This window comes from Hippopotamus amphibius, unplaced genomic scaffold (genome assembly GCF_030028045.1).
Source record: "Hippopotamus amphibius kiboko isolate mHipAmp2 unplaced genomic scaffold, mHipAmp2.hap2 scaffold_335, whole genome shotgun sequence".
Classification (NCBI taxonomy): domain Eukaryota; kingdom Metazoa; phylum Chordata; class Mammalia; order Artiodactyla; family Hippopotamidae; genus Hippopotamus; species Hippopotamus amphibius.
Genome location: NW_026648454.1, coordinates 20,001 through 40,000, shown reverse-complemented (window position 1 = coordinate 40,000; position 20,000 = coordinate 20,001).

The window sequence follows — 20,000 nt, the reverse complement described above, 5'->3', positions numbered from 1 at the left end:
TCACCACCTCAGCCGACCCCAAGGGCTCACACGTCCTGGGGAAACGCTCCCGAGCCAGGCGGCCCGACCTAGGGCCACACACCGCCGCCGGCTGCGGCTCGAGGCAAGGGCAGGCGCGGCAGGGCTCCCCGTGGCTGCGGGACTGGGGAGCCGGGACCGGGGGGTCCCCCCCTCCGGGCTCGCCAACGGAGGCGACCCCGCACGCACACACGCCACCCCGCGCCTCGGACACCGGCTCGGCTCGGCCCGGCGGGACCCTCCCCCGACTCGGAGGGGGGAGGCGCGGGCCACGGTAGGCAAAGAGCGGCGCTCGGCCCCACCGCGGGACCGGCGCACCCCTCCCGCGGAGGCGAGGGGGGTCTACCCACGTGCTCTGGCAGTCGCCACGGTGGCCACTGCACACTTGGGAGGGGCGGCAGCTGGGGGGTTCGGTACCCCAAGGCTCCCTCTCGGATCGCTAGAGAAGGCTTTCTCACCGAGGGCGCGTCATCCCCCACTCAGCGCCTCTCCTTCGGGCCCGCAGAGGCGCTTCCGTGAGCCGCCTACACCTCCTCCAGTCGCCTGGAGGGGAGGGGGTCTGCGGTATGGGTAAGCACACGGCCCACGGGAGCGTTCGCGGCCAGGACCGGGGCACGACCTCGGTAAGGCTTGCTGCCCTCGGGCTCGCCCCTCGGGCCCTCGAGGGGGAGCACGCCCAAGATGCGTGACACAGCCCCCTCTCTCACAGGCCCCGGCCCCCACGATCGCTCCCACGCCCGCGCGCAGCCCCCCACGTAGTGGGGACCACACGGGGCGTGCGCTCGGCCAAGCTCAGGCCCCCACGGCACGCCGCTGAGGACCAGCACAACGAGGCGGCCCCTGGCCCCACCGCCGGGGGGAACAGGCGGGCGCACCTCCCTTACCGTCTCGACCCCCCCCAAGAGAGAGCCGCTCACGGCACCCGCCACGGTGGCGGAGACCCGAGGGACACGCTGGGAAAGGGGAACAACACCACCGCTCGGCCTCGGGCACCTGAGGGACGACCTGGAGCGCTCCAGGAGCACCACGGAGGGCCAGGCGCGGCACGCTCGCACACCGACGGGGGGCGCGCAGCGTGGCGGCGGGGCGGCCCTCCCCGCCGCGGGGAGGACCGCTCGCGAGGCGTACGCCAAAGAGGCACAGCGAGAGCGTCTGCTGCGTCCGAGGACCCCGGTCCCCGCCCACGCTGGGAGGCGGGGGCGGGAGACCGCGGGTTCGGGGCCGGAGGCCGCACCCCTGCCTTCCGCACACCCCGGCAGGCGGGGCGGAAGAGAGGCGAGGAGCCCGCGGACAGAACGAGAAGAGCGGTCCCGTCCCCCAGGAACGTCCGTCCCTCGTCTGGCACGGCTTAGGCCCAGCCCAGCGGAGCGTGGCACCACCACATCAATCGGTTGACCCACCCAGCCTAAAGCCACGGCGGGGGAGGCCCGCAGGGGAGGCACGGCGAAGACCCGTCACACGGAGGCCCGCTTCCGCCTCGCCGGCGCCCCTTCGTCTCGGGCAAAGAGCAGCCAGCCACCCCAGAACGAGAACGCCTGACACGGGGCACAGAGCCTGTGGGGTGGGGTCGTGCCGGCCACTCACCACCGGGTGCCTGCAGCGGGGGCAGCGCACAGGGTCGATCACCCGACGCCACCTGGCCCCGCCGCCCTCGGGCTCAGCCAGAGGCCGGAGGCGGCACCGCGGGTCGGGGCAGCCGGACGCGCACGCAAGAGCCGGCGCGCAGGCCCAAGCGGGCAGCTCAAGCGGCAAGGACCGAGCCGGGCGTCAGACAGCCGCCCCCAGCCCGGAGTCCTGCCCGCGTCCGGAGCCCCAGCGTCTATCGGCGACAGACGCAGAAGAACACCGTATCAGCACCTATCTGGTGGCAAAAAGGCCCCATTTCCGGCGGAAGAAATCATCGCGCCCGACAGCGGGGCCCACCCACGAGGTTCACGGGGGCCCCCGGAACCTCGGTCCGGCCACCTGCCCCCAACACTTCCCCATCCACACTTGCCCCGGAGCGCCCGGGGCCACCTGGTCGACCCGGGGATGGAGGGGTGGCAGAGTGGGCCGGGGACACGGGGGAGAGGGAGCGGGCTGGGGACGCCCTCCCCGGTCCCCCCACGCGGGCAGGCACCGGTCCATCCGAGTCTCCGGGCCAGGACTTGGTTCCAAGAAAGAAACACAGCACCCCTCCGAGCCGCCTCCGATGAGCGGGCCCCATGAGGGACCACGCCCGGGCCCGGGAGCCCCTCCCCGGGCCACCCAGTATGGCTCGCGCCAGTCCCCACCTCCCGGCCCGGACTCGGGGTGGAGAGCGGAGGGGGGAGACAAAGTCGCGTCCGACGACCGGGACCCACGCGGGCACGCTGACAGGCCGGGTGCACCCTCGCCGGCCACCTGCGCGAGCAGGGGCCGGTCCGTCCACGTCTCCGGACCCATCGGGACTTGAACCCATTTCTCCAGGGAGACGCCCGGAGCCCACGGGGCAACGCACCCAGGCCCGGGCCAGCCTCTCCGGGTCACCGCTGGCGGCCCAGGCCGGTCCTCACCTCTGGAGTCCGGCTCGGAAAACCATCGGCCCGAAAGCATCTGACGACCGGGACGCACGCGCGTCCACCACCGAGCCCGTGGCGGCCTCCACCGGCCTCAACGCTCGGCCCGAGCCGGTCCCCACCTCCGGAGCGGGACGCGGGGGGCACCGGGAAAGGGAGGTGGGGGGGGTCGGGGAACGAACGCTCCCAAGGGCGGCCCAGGAGAAGGCCGGGCCACCAAGTCCCAGGCGCTCCGGGCGCGGCAGACCCTCTCCTCTCCCACCGCGGCGGCACGACCCGACATGGGTTCCCGCGGCCGGAGGGGCACGGGCGCATGCTGGTCGACCCGGCCAGGCGGCCCCTCAGCCCCGGCTCGGGAGCGCGGCGGCAGTCACAGCCCCATAGATCTGCAGGCCCAATCTCAGGCGACAGCAGGAGGCGCCTACGCCTCGGCGCCACCGGGGCTGCCAGCACCAGCGTCGCCCGCCTCCCGGAACTCTGCTTCGGGCCCGGCGGCTGAGTCACAGCCCTCGACAAGGTCGCCGGAGCTCCGGAGGGAAGGGACAATATAAAAGCGGCCGCCAGGTGGCGCCCGACAACCGGCTCGAACGTCCCCGGGCCGGATCCCGGTCGCCGGCCGGCCACCGAGGACGCCGGAGCGCCGGGCCGCCCAAACGCCCGAGCTCCTCTCGGAGCGGGGCGGGCGTCCCGCGCGGCCCCGAGGGGTCCGCCTCGGAGCTAGCTCCCGGCCCGACACGACACGACACGACACGACACGGCGCGTCCCGATCCCCGGCAGCACACGGGGGCGGGGGTAGCTGGCAAGATGCCGCCGGGAGGCTGCCTGGAAGGGGACGCGATTCCAGGCCATGGGGGGGGGGGGGCGCGGGGAATTCCACGGAGACGCCCACAGTGCCACAAGCGAGATCCCCAGCTCCCCGGAGGGTGAGAGGGAGGGAGGGAGGGAGGGAGGGAGGGAAGGCGGGGACCAGCGAAACGAAACCAGGCAAGCGCTCAGAGAACGACGCAGGAACTCATCCCTTCTGGCACGGGGAAGGGCTTTGGAAAGCTGATACGCAGAGCCCGGAAGCTAGAAACGAAAGTAAACATACACTCTGGCCCCACACAAATGGAAACAAACATCTATTTCCGCACAGACCGCGACAAAGTCCAAAGAGAACACATGGGTGCGTGGGTGGGGAACATGCCCTTGAGGTCAGAACGTGGATTTCAAAATGGACTGACCACAGTCACCGGCGGGCGGGGGCAGGGGGGCGGGGAGCAGCGAGTCAACAGCCATCCACTAAAGAAACCGCGTTCCAGGACATCTACACAATGCAACGTGGTGAGTGTGCGTGCGTGCGTGCGTGCGTGCGTGCGTGTGTGTGTGTGTGCGCGCGCGCGCGCGCGTGAGAGAGAGATTTACAGTAAAGGTTCACAGTGACCTGTCGTCCCACCAAAATCAAACCAAGCCAAACTACCAAAAAGTCAAAGTCAAGCTCTGGGACTGCTGTGGCCCTTCAAGGAGTACGTAAAGGCACACACACATGTACGTGTATGCACACGTGTACACGTACAGACACACACACGTGTACACGTACACACACACACGCATCTGAAAACCTCAAGCATGTCCCATAAGAGGTTCCTGTCCAAAACAGGGCAAGGCCTCATGCAACGCAGCCCCCCCAGAACAAGCAACCCGATGGGGAAAGTGGGCAGGAGGCCTGAACAGAGCAGACCAAGACCAGGCATTTTCATCCACAAGGAAACAAAGCCAGAAAAAACCAACAGAAAACAACGCCCACAAAGGAAACAAAGCAACAAGGACGACGACCCCCACCACTCCAACAGCAACCGCAACACAGTTTTCCACTGTCAACAAAGCAACCAACAGTACCTTTCTTGGGGGGTGGGGGCGGGGACAAAACCAAAAGCCAAAGGAAACCTTTCCCTGAAATACAAGAAACAACTGGGGCTGCCTAGCTGGCGCACTGCTTAAGAATCCGCCCGCCACTGCAGGGGACACGGGTTCGATCCCTGCTCCAGGAAGGTCCCACATGCCGCGGAGCAACGAAGCCCGTGAGGCACAACGACTGAGCCCATGTGCCGCAACTCCTGAAGCCCCCGTGCCTGGAGCCCGTGCTCCGCACCAAGAGAAGCCACTGGCAATGAGGAGCCTGCGCACCACAACGAAGGGGAGCCCCCACTCACCGCAACGGAAAGAAAGCCCGCGCACAGCAAAAAAAGACCCAACGCAGCCCATCAAATACAGAACCATTTTTTTTTTAAATGGAGGGTATGATAGAAAGCGCTGGCATTTCTCTGCACAAGCATACACGGCCAGGCCCAGGATCTGGAATCGCGACAGCAAGTTCCAAACGGCAGAGGAAAGTGGCTCCTGACGGGACACCTATTTTTCACGCTGAGAGAGACCACCACCATGTCATGCTGGAGGACTCAGAGATATCACCTGGCGCCTGACAGAATGGCTCCCCGACAACAGATGACACTACGGAAAACAGCACAGAAGTCCCTGAAAGCACTGCACCAACAACTACCACGTGACCCAGCAACTCCACTACGTGCCCACCGAGGGGGTGAGGGTGACACATACATACACGTGTATGTGTATCCACACCTATCCCTATGTAGCCATAGTTAGGGACATACCGATAGCGCTCTCTGTGTGCATACGTCTCTACCTAGTCACACACAGGCGCGCGCGCGTTTATGACTCAACCCTACCAGGGAATGAGGTCTTGCCATCCGCGGAAACATGGAGAGACCCAGAGGGTATTGCGCTACACAAGATACCTCAGGTCGCGAGACTATCATGTCTGTGAAGAACGTACACAGCAATACACACACATGAACACAAAGAAGGAACCGCAAACAGGTTCCTCGACACCTAAAAGGAACAAATGGGGGGTGGCCAGAGGAGGGAGGGAGGGGGGAAGAGGGAGACGAGTGCAATAGGTGAGGGAGAGGAAGCGGTGCCCACTTCTAGTTATGAAATAAACAACTCACTCGCAGGATGTCATGTACAGCAGGCGGAATAGAGTCCATCCTACTGTCATGACATCGAATGGTGACAGACAGCAACGAGACTTATCACGGAGATCCCTGGGCCATGTGTAAACATAGCCACTCGCTAGGGTATACACCTGAAAACCAATATACTCTTGTCAGTCTGTTAGACTTCCATTTTAAAAGGGCGGGGGGAGGAGGGAGGGAGGGGGGAGGGGGGCAGAGAAAGGAGCAAGAGGAAGAGGAGGGTGGTGGGGGAGGAGGAGGAGGGGGGGAGGAGGAGGAGGAGGAGGAGGAGGAGGAGGAGGAGGAGGAGGAGGAGGAGGAGGAGGAGGAGGAGGAGGAGGAGGAGGAGGAAAAAGATGGCTTGCCTTGAAGAAATCAACAAAAGGAAAGAGCGAGAGAGACAGAGACAGAGGCAGAGAGAGACGCGAAATCAAGAGTGGACACTCAGGTGACTGCAAGAGTTAAGGGAGATTAAGACAAGAAACAAACTCCCAACAGTAGTTTGGTAAGTCCAAAATCAAGATTTGGATATCATGCTGGCATCAAGCACCAACCCTTCTAAATGGACACAAAGACACACAGGCCTCCCTCACTTGGGGCGGGGGGGTCGTCAGGACCAGGAAATGACCATGCAAGCGGAAGCTGGAAAAGGCAACCTTGTTCATCCACGGCGGAAACATACCATGGTCCCACAGCATTCAAAACATTGTATCAAAACATGTACAAACGGCTCTTCCTCACTCCCAATGAAAACTGCAGAGAACGTCCAAAACAGCCAACGTGTGATTTGCTTAGCAGATTGTCATGGAGAGCCTCGACCAGAAAGCATCGCTTTCGGTTTGTAACATCATAGGAACAGCAGTCTCAACAGCGCTTGCCTTCTTGGCGCAGTATCATTTCTACGCCTGGATACACAGTCCTACTTTGGGGTGGGGGGGTGGGGGTGAGGGAGCCCTGCCAGCAGTTCCTATTTTTCAAAGCAGACCTCTTCCCCCTCCCCCCAACCACCACCACCATTTTTCTTATTTTTTTTCTCTTTCCTCTGGTCTCAGGTTCTGCCCAATCCAGTCCACTGGCCTCCATCCCAGGCCACTGTGGGCTGTGTGTACAGATTTGCAAGATGAAGACAGTTCTCCCCAGAGAACCGGGCAGCCGCCCGGCTGAGATCTAAAAACCGATCTGCTCATGCAGTTCCACTTTTTCTTTTTCTCTTTTAAATGGGCTTCTTTCTGTCAAGGAGAAGATTTCCAAATCAAAAGGAGACCGAAAGATTTCTAGGTTCCACAGCTTCAGGATTCCATGGATCGGGGGTGTCAAAAAGTCTGCGCAGGGCCTTCAGTAAAGGCCGTCTTTCTCAGCGCACACAAGTCAACCCGAGACCAAGGCAACCTGAGGGCAAAACCCCTCGCTTGATTTCATTTCTCCCATTAGGCCCCGAACATCAGAGCGCGTGTGACAGAGAGAGAGAGACAGAGAGAGACAGAGACAGAGACAGAGACAGAGACAGAGACAGAGACAGAGAGACAGAGAGAGAGAGAGAGAGAGAGAGAGAGAGAGAGAGAAACCCCACAAAAGAGAAACAAACGAAAACCCCAGCAAAGGTTCCATACATTGTTCGCCAGGATTGGAAGTGATGACGTCGTTGCGGGGGAGGGGGAGAATTATGCGGAGGGCACTTGCAAACCTCGCGGTTGCAGCCAGCAGGTGCTGACAGATACGTTTTTGAAACCGGCTGGCGGCGCCCTTGAGCTTCCTACGGTTCTGACCATACCCGTTCTCAGGGAGGTGGCTGTGGAGCCCAGGATAGGCCACGCCAAAATGCACCTCCGTGGCACAGTGATCATTTGGCGTGACGGTGACCTCAAGCAGGCGGCCAACACAAGAGGGACCCTCGGGCTCTTCTTTGTGTCTCCCTGAAAGCGAGACATCCATCTCTCTCTCGGGTGAAAGGCGCACTCCCTGCATCTGCACCTGGAGTTAGGAGGACGCTCCGATCCCCAAAGTAGGGAATTCATTGGGGCCGAGAAGCCTAGGGAGACAGACACTGTGACTTCTTTCAGGGACCCCCCCCAAGCCCAAACTCTGTTTAGATTCTTCCTTCCCTCAGGGCGCACCCGAAAGCTAAGTCTCTCGGTCTGATCCCTGTCTCACACATGTACTGTCCCTTGGTCTACACAGTCGAAAAGCTGCCCGCCTCAGCCACTTCTCACGGCTAGAAGGTAAAACAACAACAACAACAACAAACGAACACGTGTTCCCGCTCCCGCTTCCTCTATCCGCCTTGAGTCCATGTTAGGATGAGTCCAGCCACGAGGACTCAAGAGGGGCAGAGGGGGAGATTTCCCCCTCCCCCAAACAGGAAGGGGTCTGGAACTCTCTTCCCAGTGGCCACCCAGCTCAGCTCTGGGTGCCTGAACCCTAGTTTGCCTCCTTTCGAGTTTTAAATGCTCTTCCCTGGGTTAGAATCACAAGGAGAGATGCTCACGCATGTATGTCTTCCAAGTTTTACGTGACATGGGGCAGCCCTCCTAAGAAAGCAAAGAAAGACTCAGAGAAGTGGCAACACCTACAATCTCTTCGGTTCTGCTGAGGAGAGGGAGGAAATCTGGGAAAGTAACTATACTATGGCCCGGGCTGGCGGGCGCCGGGGTGGGGGGGGTGTTAAGGGAGCTAAAGGAGGATGAGATTTCTTAGAAACTCATTCTTAGGCACAGAAACATTGGATGGATGCGGGACCCCACCTCTTCTTTTCCCTTGTGTTGGGAAGATCATTTGGCTCCTGCCAGCTGGGGTTTCATGCCCCCACGAATCATCAGGCGAGTGCTCCGGAGAAAAGAGCGAGAGCACAGGTCAGGAGAACATGGAGAAGATGGCTGCCGGATGCCCGGGGCCACACGGATGTCTTCGGGGGCACAGGCACGTCCACGATCTGTGGACCATGTCTACGGCAGATTGGGTGTGTAGGTCATTTTGAACAGGCTCCCATCCACCTGCCCTCATTGGGGTCCTGTCTCCAGCTCCCCTGAGCGGTGCCGTCACGGCCAGGTGAAGACAGGGCTCCTCCAGGGGCGGGCCCGTGCCAGAGAAAGGGAGACGGCAGTGAAGTCATCGAGCTTCGGGTACTTCTACCAGAGTGACTCTCCTTCATCAAGTCCCCGGCAGGTGGAGGGACACGTCTTTCTGACACGGTGGGGCCAGGGGAGGCTTAGAAAAAGGCTTCTGACAACCGCACCATCAAGTATGAGCTCTCCGTTTCCTTGACGGAAGAGTCCCCCACTCTCCCAAGTGGTAGAGCTAGGAACGGGCCCCTCGGGTCCCATCTTACACGTGAGAATGACATGCTGACTTTACCCCTCTTCAAGGCGGAGTTTGTAAAAGGTCAGCCCTGGAGGAAGGACCCAGCTTGTCAGTCCTCTCATGCTATCATCCAAGCCGAGGAGAGCCGTGCCAGGCCTCCACGGAAGGAATACGGCGGTCGGCTGCCTTTGGAGAAGATGGCTCTGTGAGCAGCAGCGTGGAAACCAACCGAGAAGCAGGGGCCACTCTAGAGGCCAGCAGGGTCCTTAGGGGCCCAGCCAGGCCAGGCCAGGCCAGGATGGAGAGAGGGGATGGAGCCGGACCTTTGAGGCCCTAGCCTCCACAGCACCTGGGATTCTGCTGGGATTCTTGAGAAACTCGCTCCACATTCTAGAAGGGCCTGCGTGTCACAAAGATACGAAGCCATACTTTCCTTAAAGAGCACCTGCCCTCAGGAAGTGGCACTCAGCACGCTCGCTGGTGATGGGCCAGACACACCCATAGACACTCAGGTTCCAGGGAAAAGCTTTGCTCAGCTCTTTCTCCCCTTGCGTCCTCAAAACACAAAGCCATCGCTTCCGGATACCAGGGAAGCTCTCAGGTAGGTTTGTGCTGGGGCGGGCGCCAACTAGAACTGTGAAGAGGGGAGATCGGAGCCGCAGAAGCTCTGGGGCCCCGAGGAAAGACGCCGCCGCCGATCCACCTCTCGCACCTTCCTCTCAGCGGGAGGGCCAGGGACTCTCCCCCCGCACAGGATCCTGGCCACACACGAGGGAGGGCCCACACCCACTGTCCTGCTCCTCTTTGCCTGGGGTGGGTTCAGAGACACTGGACTCGGCTCATCCCTCTCCACAGCGGCGCGTCCCTCTCCACAGCCGTGCACGGCAGGCAGCAGAGCAGAAGAACAAGAGCTGGCATCGTCCACCGTTCCCAGAGCTGCTCCATTCCCGTCCACGCGCATCCGGATGGGGCGCACAGACAGGGCGCCCGTCCTGAGGTCACCGTGTCGCTCCAGGTGCGGACTCCCGAGATGGTGACATCTCGGTCGAGGAGACCGTCCCCTGTGAGACCACAGGCTTGGCAGTATTGCCGAGAGCATGCTTCGTGGGCCATCTGCAATTCCATGTCACCGGAAACATACCGTGTCAAACTTGTGCTCGGCCTCCAAGTCAAAGGGCTGCCTGAGGACTTTGACCGACAATTCCAGTTGCTCCTGGCCTAAGAGACACAACTTCTCCCAAGAAAACAAACCGTAACACAATGTAAAGTCTGACCTACCTCCAGACGCGTGTTTGACGTGGCACGGCCATGTCCGGAGGCTCATGTGACTTCCATGCGGGGGCAGCCTGGGAACCGCCTTTCTGAGTCTCCCCCTCCCCGTGCGACCCCAGGGTAGGGCTGGTGCGAAGAGAACGCTGGATGGGATGTAGGCATTGGAAGTGAAGCCACAGCCAAGGCTCTCTGCAGGCTGTCGCCATCCCACACGGTGACAGGTGGGCACAGAGGTGCAGGGTGGAAGGCTGTCCATCCACACATACACACACACACACACACACACACACACACCCACCCCCGCCGCCCTGCGTCTGGCTAGTGTTCCCAGCTGGTGCCCCCTGGACGACAGTGGCCCAGGCCACTCCTGGCTGCCTGGCCGCAGATCCACCGAGGGACAGCTGTGCCTTCCCCCGAGTCTCTCCATGTCTCCCCTGTGGCCCCGCACATCGGTGGCTACCTTTCCCTGTGGGCGCTGACAGCTCCATCGGCACTGCCACCTCCGCCACTGCCACCGGGCACTCAGAGGACTGAGAGCCACAGCCTTCCCTCCCCTCCCCTCCTCCGCAGCCCAGCCCAGCCCTGCCCTGCCCAGCTGCTCCCAGGCCTCTGGAAGGTCCAGTTCCTAGAACGAGGTCTTCATTCCTGTGACTCCCACGGTGTCTCTGCTTCCATGACACAGACCGGCTATGTTGTCCCGACAGTAGGACACACACAGAAACCCTGTGTGAAAATCATGAGGCTGACAGCATCATTCGTCATCTGAGACAGAAAATCAATACAGATATCGTATTAAATACACATAATTATACGTAGGGGTGTGTGTGTGTGTGTGTGTGTGTGTGTGTGTGTGTGTCTGTCTGTCTGTCTGTATCTCACTGCAGTATTCACACAAGCATTGCCAGCCAAGCAGAACCTCAGGTCTCTGTGATAATTGTCCCTGGGGATGTTCTGCCGACTGTCACGCAGAGACCGTCGTTGTACGGAGACACAGGTAAAGACGTGTGTTTGTCAAGACAGGAGAACACAGAAAACACATCCTGTTTCACAGGGATGAACTAGTGTCATGATGCCAACCTGGGGACACGGGCGCCCGTTCATGCTCCTGGCCAGGCCCTGCAAGCATTAGGGGACCATCGCTTCTGTCCTTGTATGGGCCGCTCACTGCACCGAGTTCTTAGTCACCTCACGTAGCCCTCACCGCAAATCCACACCTTGAACGTGGTCCTCCTTCCTCATCGCCACCGCCACCACGTTCCTCCTGGTCTCTTTAAACGCGCACGCGTCCCTGGTGGGTGGGGTAAGGAGCCAGCTCCCCCCACCCCACCCCACTCCGGTGCCTGCCTGCCTGCCTGCCTGCCTGCCTGCCTGCCTGCCTGCGTGCGTGCGTGCGTAGAGTAGAAGCAGGGAATGTTCTGTCGTTCCCCCTTCCCAACCCGCGAACGAAGGAAACCTTCGTGTATCTTTCTATACTTTATGTGCTGTCGCCTACATGTGTTCCCCCATTTTTCTTTATCCACAAGAGCTCCCTGCAGTCCCCACTCTCTGTATGAACGGCATTCACACACGTCCAAAGTGAATTTATTTCAGCTTCTATCGGGTGGCATATCCAGATAGATCCTTTAGGTCAGGAAGCACAGAAACACAGCCAAGTCGAGTGAGTGCTGAACCAGAGTCATTTAGGAATCCTATGAGGTGACCAGTGTGGAAGGAGCATGTGTTCCAAGGCACTTCTTTTGATGTCTTAGGTTTACCTAGCCAGCAATGCAGATCCCATGAAAGTGGGCAGAGATCTTTTCTCCATAGGCTCTCCTGTTACGGAACGCAAGTGTGTTCCCGTGCCCACGGACGACACACAGTGAGGCCAAACAAGGGGACACGTCAGAGTTTGGGGCAGGGGAAGGTTTCTAGCATGGCCGAGCAAGGGGAGGGTGGGAATCTTTCTTTTCCAGAAAAGTTAGAACTTCTCTCAAGTTGCATGGGCCCAGAAAATGCTTTCTCCTCTTCGATCATCAGTCAAGGAAAGGTAGCACCTGGTTTTTCACGAGGAGATTTTCTTCCTAATTCCAGTTATCTTATAAAATAAAGAAGAAAAATTATGTTAATGTTTCACATAAGCGTCCAGGACTATTTCACTTCCATGATTTGAAGAAATGTTATTTTCTCTCCAACTGACACTGTCCTTGAAGGACCAAGCTAAACTTCTAAGCAGCCAAATTCCAAATAATTTTGAGACTAGGAAATACAAAGTGTAGTGTCATAGATTGATTGATGGATCCATTGATTTCATCAGACAGCAGTCATCACTTCTAAGATTATTCGAACACCACTAACGTTTGGGTAACAAAGTTGAGATGTCTGCGCTCGAGCACGTGCGCGCGCGCGCGCGCGCGCGTGTGTGTGTGTGTGTGTGTGTGTGTGTGTGTGTGTGTGACTCATAAGGGGATGTTTTCCATAGCTGTGCACTATGGCACTGCAGGATCTCTGGTTGCTGAGTACCCAGAGGTGGAAGCCCCGATACAGAGCTTGGACTGTGAAGTTATGCATGGGTTCTCAATGGTGTGTGTGGGGTCGGCCCCCCTAATCCCCCATGTTGGTTGTTCAACGGTCAACTCTAATATATAGATCAGAGAGGATATCATCCATGTGCTTCATATGAATAACTTTCCCAAATAATCTTTATCTTTTTCAAAGGAAGACATCCTGTAATCCATTTCATAAGATGCTATTGGGAACCTACTCCCCCAGCATGTGAATTATCCCTACAGAGCACAAGATCCCTGAGAAGGAGGAGCCCTGGACGCTGAGACACCAGGAAAGTAGGCTTTTAGATGATATTTTCTGCTTCTCATGAGATGACGGTGTCTACTGATCCTATTCAAGTGTGTAAAATGAGAGCCCCCTGGCAAGGATCAGCAGAAGGTCTTTGCTGCTGGGCCCTGGGCTCTTCCTTTCAGTGGGGAGGCCAAGAGCCTCAAGAAGGAAGGAAGGAAGGAAGGAAGGAAGGAAGGAAGGAAGGAAGGAAGGAAGGAAGGTAGGTGGGAGGGAGGGAGGGAGGGAGGGAGGGAGGGAGGGGAGGGTTTGCCCGGTGCCATCAGGCCCGTGTGTCACCCTAAAGAGAAGGGCAGCCATCGCCACTGCTGGAATCATGTCCCCATTTCCTGGGCAGGACATTCAAGAAGGCCTCCTCCTGTGTGTTTCGTGCATCACCTCGACGGTGCCCCCAGGAATAGTCACCGGAGGGAACTGTGCAGCTGAGCCAACCTGCCTGGGAACACAGCCTCCTTCCTTTAAGAAGTGGAAAACTCGCCCAGTGCTCTCTCTGTTGTTGTTTTTCCGGTCCTTATCCTTGTCCTTGTCGTCGTCGTCGTGGTCGTCGTCATCGTTACTGTTGTTAACAAGTGAATGAGAGTGAGTCAGAAAGAGAAAAACAAATATTGTATATTCACACATATATGTGGACTGCAGAAAAATGGTACACATCAACTGGTGTGCAAGGCAGAAAGAGAGACACAGATGTAGAGCACAAACATATGGACACCAAGTGGGGAAAGCGGGGAGGGTTGGGGGGGAATGAATTGGAAGATTGGGGTACCAAATTGTACACTCTAAATATATACAGTTTATTGTAAAACATGAAAAGAAAAAAAGTTAAGAAAAAGTGAATGATGCCTCCGTCTAGAGGAATACTTGGCAGTTATTATGTTCAGGACCATTTCTTTTTCTGCCATTGATGGAAAACTCCTTGGATCCCGTTAGCATTTATGGATTCAAGGAGTGCAGTTCTTCATAGGTTCTGTCACGTCGTTAGGAGGGGAATCCTCATCAAGTTGCTTCAACCAGGACTATGTGTCCTTCAGATGCGGAGATGGAAATGAATGGTGCTCTGCGGGGCGGTGGGGGGGCGGGGGCGCGATGATAGGCACCCAGGACTCCTTCCCCCAGGCCTCCTTTTGTTCCCTCACTGCTTCCTGGAGAAGGGACACCCCCCTCCCCCCACGCACACACCGTCTAGGTGTGCTATTTGCTGTCCATAATTTCCCGTGCCCTTTGGGCATGGCTGATAGAGACGGACATGAAGCAGCAGGACGGCAAGCTGGCACCTGGGCCTAGGGAAGTTTCACAAGTGAAATATCAGAACTGGAGCTGGGACAGACATGCCTCCCCTTCCCGGGGCCGGGGGGGGGGGGGTGCGGAAGCTGGGCTGGGGGAGCTGGAGACGAGGGGCACAGAGAGAGGCAGGGAAGGGAGGCCCCACGTGGGCCTGGGAGAGACGGGGATGGGGAGGGCGGGGCGGTGGGGGGCAGGGGGCCACTGCTGACCGGCCTGGGTTCGGGTTCCCTGTCCCCCGTCCTGCTGAGAACGTGCCTTTGCTTCCTGCCCTCAGGTGTGCGAGAGGAGCACGTTTCTTTTCAATAAAGACCAATACATCATGTCACACTATGTTTGGTTTTGCTTGTTCATGTTCCAGACGAGGCCAACGAACTCTCCCAGGGGAGGTGTGGGTACAAAGGATCTGACAGGATGGGAGGGTGCGGGTCTGCGCATGGGCCAAGAAATCCAGAAAATCTGTCGTAGCTGAGACTCAGGCCTTTTTCAGAAATAGGCCAAGAGAGTTCAGCTTTGACCATTCCCTGCCAAGCAGTCATCACAGGTGCTTCCTGGAAGGGATTGAGTTGCAGAAACCAGCGTGGCCCGCAGCCCTCAGGCCTCAGCCCGGCAGGCAGGCAGGCAGGCAGCGGCTATTGTCTGTTGGTCCCGCCCCCGCCCCCGCCCCCGCCCCCGCCCGCTTCTCCACCGCTCGCTCCTTCCCAAGTCGCCAGGGCTGATAGTTGCCGGGAGAGGGGGAGGGGAAGTCCGGACGCTTCATTCCGCAGGGCCTTGTTCAATCGCTTCATTCAAATGCAGAATGCTCTCCGGTCAGATCGGGAGCCTTTGACTTTGCCTCGAGCTCCCCTTTATCGAACGGCTTTTTTTTTTCCTTCCCCAATTTCCCCACCCTTAGGCTGCCCCCTCCAAACTGCAGGGAGGGAGGGAGGGAGGGAGGGAGGGAGGGAGAGAGGGAGGGAGGGAGGGAGGGATGGGTGAAGGTTGTGTGAGAACTTCTCCTTGTCTCAGGCAAATAGGAGTCCCCTCTTTTTCCTAACCCAGGAAACCCCACTAAACCATTTGAGAATCACGGACATGCGTGGAAGCAAACGTCTTAACTTGAGATCGTGCTCTGCTGTGGGAGGACAGAAAGGAGGGCCAGAATGTCCGGTCTTGTGCTGTCCAGTTCTTAAGCGACTTGAATTCAAGGAGACACATTTTGGGGCGGCCTACTCTGAACATATTGAAAGCTGACCTGGTGACTGTGTGTGTGTGTGTGTGTGTGTGTGTGTGTGTGTGTGTGTGTGTGTGTGTGAGAGGGAGAGGGAGATGGAGGGAGGGAGGGAGGCGGGGAGGGAGGGAAAGGGAGAAAATAGGTTAGTAGAGGCCTCCATTTCATGAAAACTGTTTCTGAGTTCTGAGAACAGGTCGGTTCTGTGAAACAGTTATCATATCTCCTCTCAGGAGGCAGTGATGTTGATGGGCTCCCAAAAACTAGGCCTGTGGTGCAAGCAATCAGGTTATTTCCTAAGAGGCACTTGTATGGAAACCAAAGGAAGACAAAGGTCCATCACTGGAGCCGATTATAAACCAGTGGGGGGGGGGGGAGCGTGTGGGGGGCGGTGTCAGTGAAGAAGATTTGTAGATGTTAGGGTGGAAGCAACTTTAGCAGTTTGAAATGGCTGTGATGATGTCGGGTGTTTGGTTCGACTTTCAGAGTGGCTCTCACAGAAACAGGCACCAGGATGGTTTCCACAGGAGCTGTGGTGGCCATGTCTCTAAAGTTTTCACCAAGTCCTCCAGCTTCGGTCTGTAGGGCTTCAGGCAAAGGGCCGTTTTCGTTGTCAGTGATGCCAAGTCAAAAGGGTGGGCGAAAGTGGGAAACATTCATGGAGAGAGTTGTAGCCAGATATTGGGGGCAACTTGAAAGACTTCAGGATCCAGTCCGGTTTTCAGGTGAAAAGCAACACCCTAAGGAAAATGAATAGCACCAGAATCTCATATCCACAAGTGTGTATTCCCGTTTTATGGAAACGTAACGTGGGCCTCTAAGGAACGCGTGCAAGTGACTCTCTTGCCAAAGAAATAAGGAGCCTCACGGAGAGTTTCTGAATTCTGGACGGAGCAGGTAGGGAGAAAAAGAGAAGTGATTCCATTTTGCTGACAAGGGTACAAGTCACCAAATGGATGTCCAACTTTTAAAATAAATTGGGTTTTGTTTGTTTTCATTTTCCCTTGTAGCTGGAAAAGAAAAGATTTCACAATCCGTCCTGTTCTCTCTCTCTCTCTCTCACTCAGGTTAGGAGATTCTTTTCTGTTTGAAATAATGGAAGCATTTATAATGTCGTGCAGTTTCAGGTGTACAGCACAGTGATTTAGATAGAAAGATAGGTAGATAGATAGATAGATATAGATTCTGTTTCAGATTTTTTTTCTCTTATAGGTTATTACAAAGTATTGAGTATAGTTTCCTGTGCCAAGTCGTAAGAGCTTGTTGATTATCCACTTTACGTATAGGAATGTGTATATGTTCATCCCAAGCTCCTAAGGTATCCGCACCCTGGCCCCCCCCCCCCCCCGCCCCCAGCGGCTTCCCCAATCAGTCCTATTGTAGACAAGTAGTCATACACACACTATCATCCTAGTCCTCAGTTCATTCAGCCCCACGTAGGTCACTCGTTCTTCTCGGAGTCCAGTTTTCCCATCGGCCCTGTCAATCTTGCCTGATGATTGAGCGTGACTGGAAAAGTGATGGTCCCAAGAAGTTTGCAAGAGCTTTTGTGAAGGCTCATAGAGACTTGCCCCAGCGAAGTGGGTGCCTTGATCACTGCAGGCTGTGGAAGGTATACCCAAAGTGGCAAACACAATTTTTTTTTTAACCGTCTCTATGCCATGGTGAGGACAGAAGGCTTGCAGCAAGGGAAGGCTTCAACCCACATGGAAACCATTACTCACCGTCACAGGAACGTTTGGATGACCCCTTACTACGTGCCAGTGGAGTGAAGTCCAGTGGCCGGGGCTCAGGGGTTCCCTGAGAGAGGAGGTTCTGACGCCTCTGGGGACAAAGAGAATTGTTTTCCCCCAGGGTGACAAGCATGACAGGTCAGCCATTGCAAGGTAACCTGTAGAAATCTTCCCACACAGCATCTATTTACAATTGGAGCCATTCGAAATGCACCAAGGTGGGTGGCGGAATGCGGGGGGGCGGCGGGGACCTGGGGGGGGGGGGGGTGAGGTTCCCCCAGGAAGCCTGAGACATGGAGACCCAGTGGCCGGCCGGGCTGCTTGCCCCTCTCTGGGGTCTGCTGTCCCTCTCTGGGGTCTGCTGTAGCCCCGACCCTCTGTTGAATGGACAGAATGGAATTGATCCACGTGTGGCCCCCCCCCCCCACCCCCCATCATCTTTCAAGAGGCTGTTGTTGCCGCCTCGGCATGAAAACTCGGGTGGAATATCTCCTTGATACTGGGCTCCAGTCCCTGTCGTGTGAGCCTCCATTTGGACGACCGAAAAACCCTGTATGCCAGGGCAGAGAAGAAGGATCCCATCATTTCCAGAGCAGCTGGAACACACACCCGTGTATAGACACAAGCCAAAGAAGGCTTCACGTTCCTTCCTCTTCGACAACGCTTCCCATGTCAGGAAACCTCTCCAGGAAGCCTACTCCGTTTCATGGCTCTGCTTTCGAAGGAGAGAGAACACATTCTTGAGCTAGGCCCTCTCCTCTTGGATCCTCTCTCAACATGCATTCTAAGTGCAAAAGGACTTCATGTGTCCATTCGGTTTGGGGGCAAAATGTGTCCAAAATACCCCCAACGAGTGTAAAACAGTTAGATAGGTCAACTGGGGAAACAGTGCCTCCTTAGCCACGTCACCCACAATCCCAGGGAAAGACTTGCTAGGCAAAGAGAGAAGCCTCTTTCCTTGTGAGCCAACCCTGGCTCTTTGAATATCAAGAGGACTAAGTCCCACGTGAGTCCCCCAAGACCTGATAAAGGTAACCTAGAAAAGAAGTGATGATTTTTAGAAAGACATAAGCCTGCCTGCCTGCCTGCCTGCCTTCCTTCCTTCCTTCCTTCCTTCCTTCCTTCCTTCCCTTCCGGAAAAAGGAAGGAAAGCTTTCTCTCTCATGACGGAGAGAGCAGAGCAATAGAAGAAACACCCAAGCCCGAGCCCAAAGTTGGCCTTTTTCACCGAGAGACAGAAAACTGAATTCTAGTTTTGCACTGGGTTTCCTGTTGATACGAACACTCATGTGTGTCCTTGAATCCATCCTCATCCTTAAGCAGTCCTGACCCACGGTTCCCATTCCTTTCCGAAGATTCCTTCTCCTCAGAAACCTTTTCCAATCGCCTGTGCCCAGTTTTAGCTTTTCCCTTGTGTCCTTTGTTTCCCATTTCGAAATGACTAGCTTTAGGACCGAGAAATGTCTTTTTTTCCCTCCCCCAAACCTTATCTGCATACCTTCTACCTTGCCTCCCCCCCTCCCCACACTCCCCAAAGAGGTCCTCTTCAACACGTTCCTTCTTTAGGATGCCTCATCCTTGGACATTTGTCACCGCCCCCCCCCGCCCCCCACCCCACCCCACCCCACCCCACCCCACCCCACCCCACCCCAATCCAATGAAAGTAAGGAAGCCAACCACAGTGACCCGTGTGAACATGGACTGCCTTGTAGAAGTCCAGGCTCCTGCCTAGTTTGTGGTTTCCCTAAAGCGCAAGATCTGTGTAGGCATGGAAGCACGCATATGCTCCAACTCTCCGGAGCAGGGAGACCCTTAGGCTTGTGGAGCTAGGGACGTTTCAGCATTTTCCCTTCTTTGGAGATGATGTAGACAGGCTGCTGAATGTCCATTCTTTCATGGCACTCAGTCCACCCCTAAACCTAGAGATGTTGGAAAGTCTTGAAGTCGGCCTATGGAAAAGAGTTCTTGTGGAAGACGTTCCCTTACACATTCTCCTCATCTCGTCCACACTTCTGTCCTCTGTGTGTTATGAGCGGTCCCACTTGGATGATTCGTGATTTCTTAAGACAGGAAAGCAGTCAGTCCTCATCTCTACACCTCCCGGCCGCCCCCTCCACCACCCTGTTCCCGTGAGAGATTTTCTTCCTGCTTTCAGACGGGAGAAGGAAAGGAGGGTCCGTGTTCCCCTCCTGTTGTCACCTCGCATGGCAAAATCTCCCTATGCCACGGAGGCCCATTTGGGGGCGGTGTCCTGCGGGCCCGAAGACCTTCCGAGTCAACCTCAAGGAGGATGAGGATGTTCTCTCTTGCCACCGAACCGGTGAACCCGATGGCCTTCTAAGCAATGATGTCTCATCAGCCCACCCCACCCGTTTCACACAGAACGGAACAGCCTCTCCTGGATGACTCGGAGCAGGGGAGTTCCTGGGTCTGTCAGAGAGGGCCCTCTGCTGGCGGTGGGTGAAAAAGCACTGCACAGGACAGGAGGTGTTCGTGGTGTCCTTGGGAAGGAAAGGCGGGGGGGCATTTTATTCTTGGAAAGCTTATGCTGGCCCAGGATGTACACTATGAAAGATGATGCGACCTCATTTGGGGCGGGCACCAGAGGAGGGAGACGCGGGGCGGGGGGGGGGGGGGGGGCGGGGAGGTGTAGAAACGCATGAAAGCGGTCCTACCTTAAATGAATAAAAAAATAACAAGCAATATAACATGTACAATAAAATAGAGCACACGCAAAGGAAACGAAGGCAAAGTACAGGAAACGAAGAGAAAAATGCAAAGCCTATATACAGTGCTTCCATGTTCCTC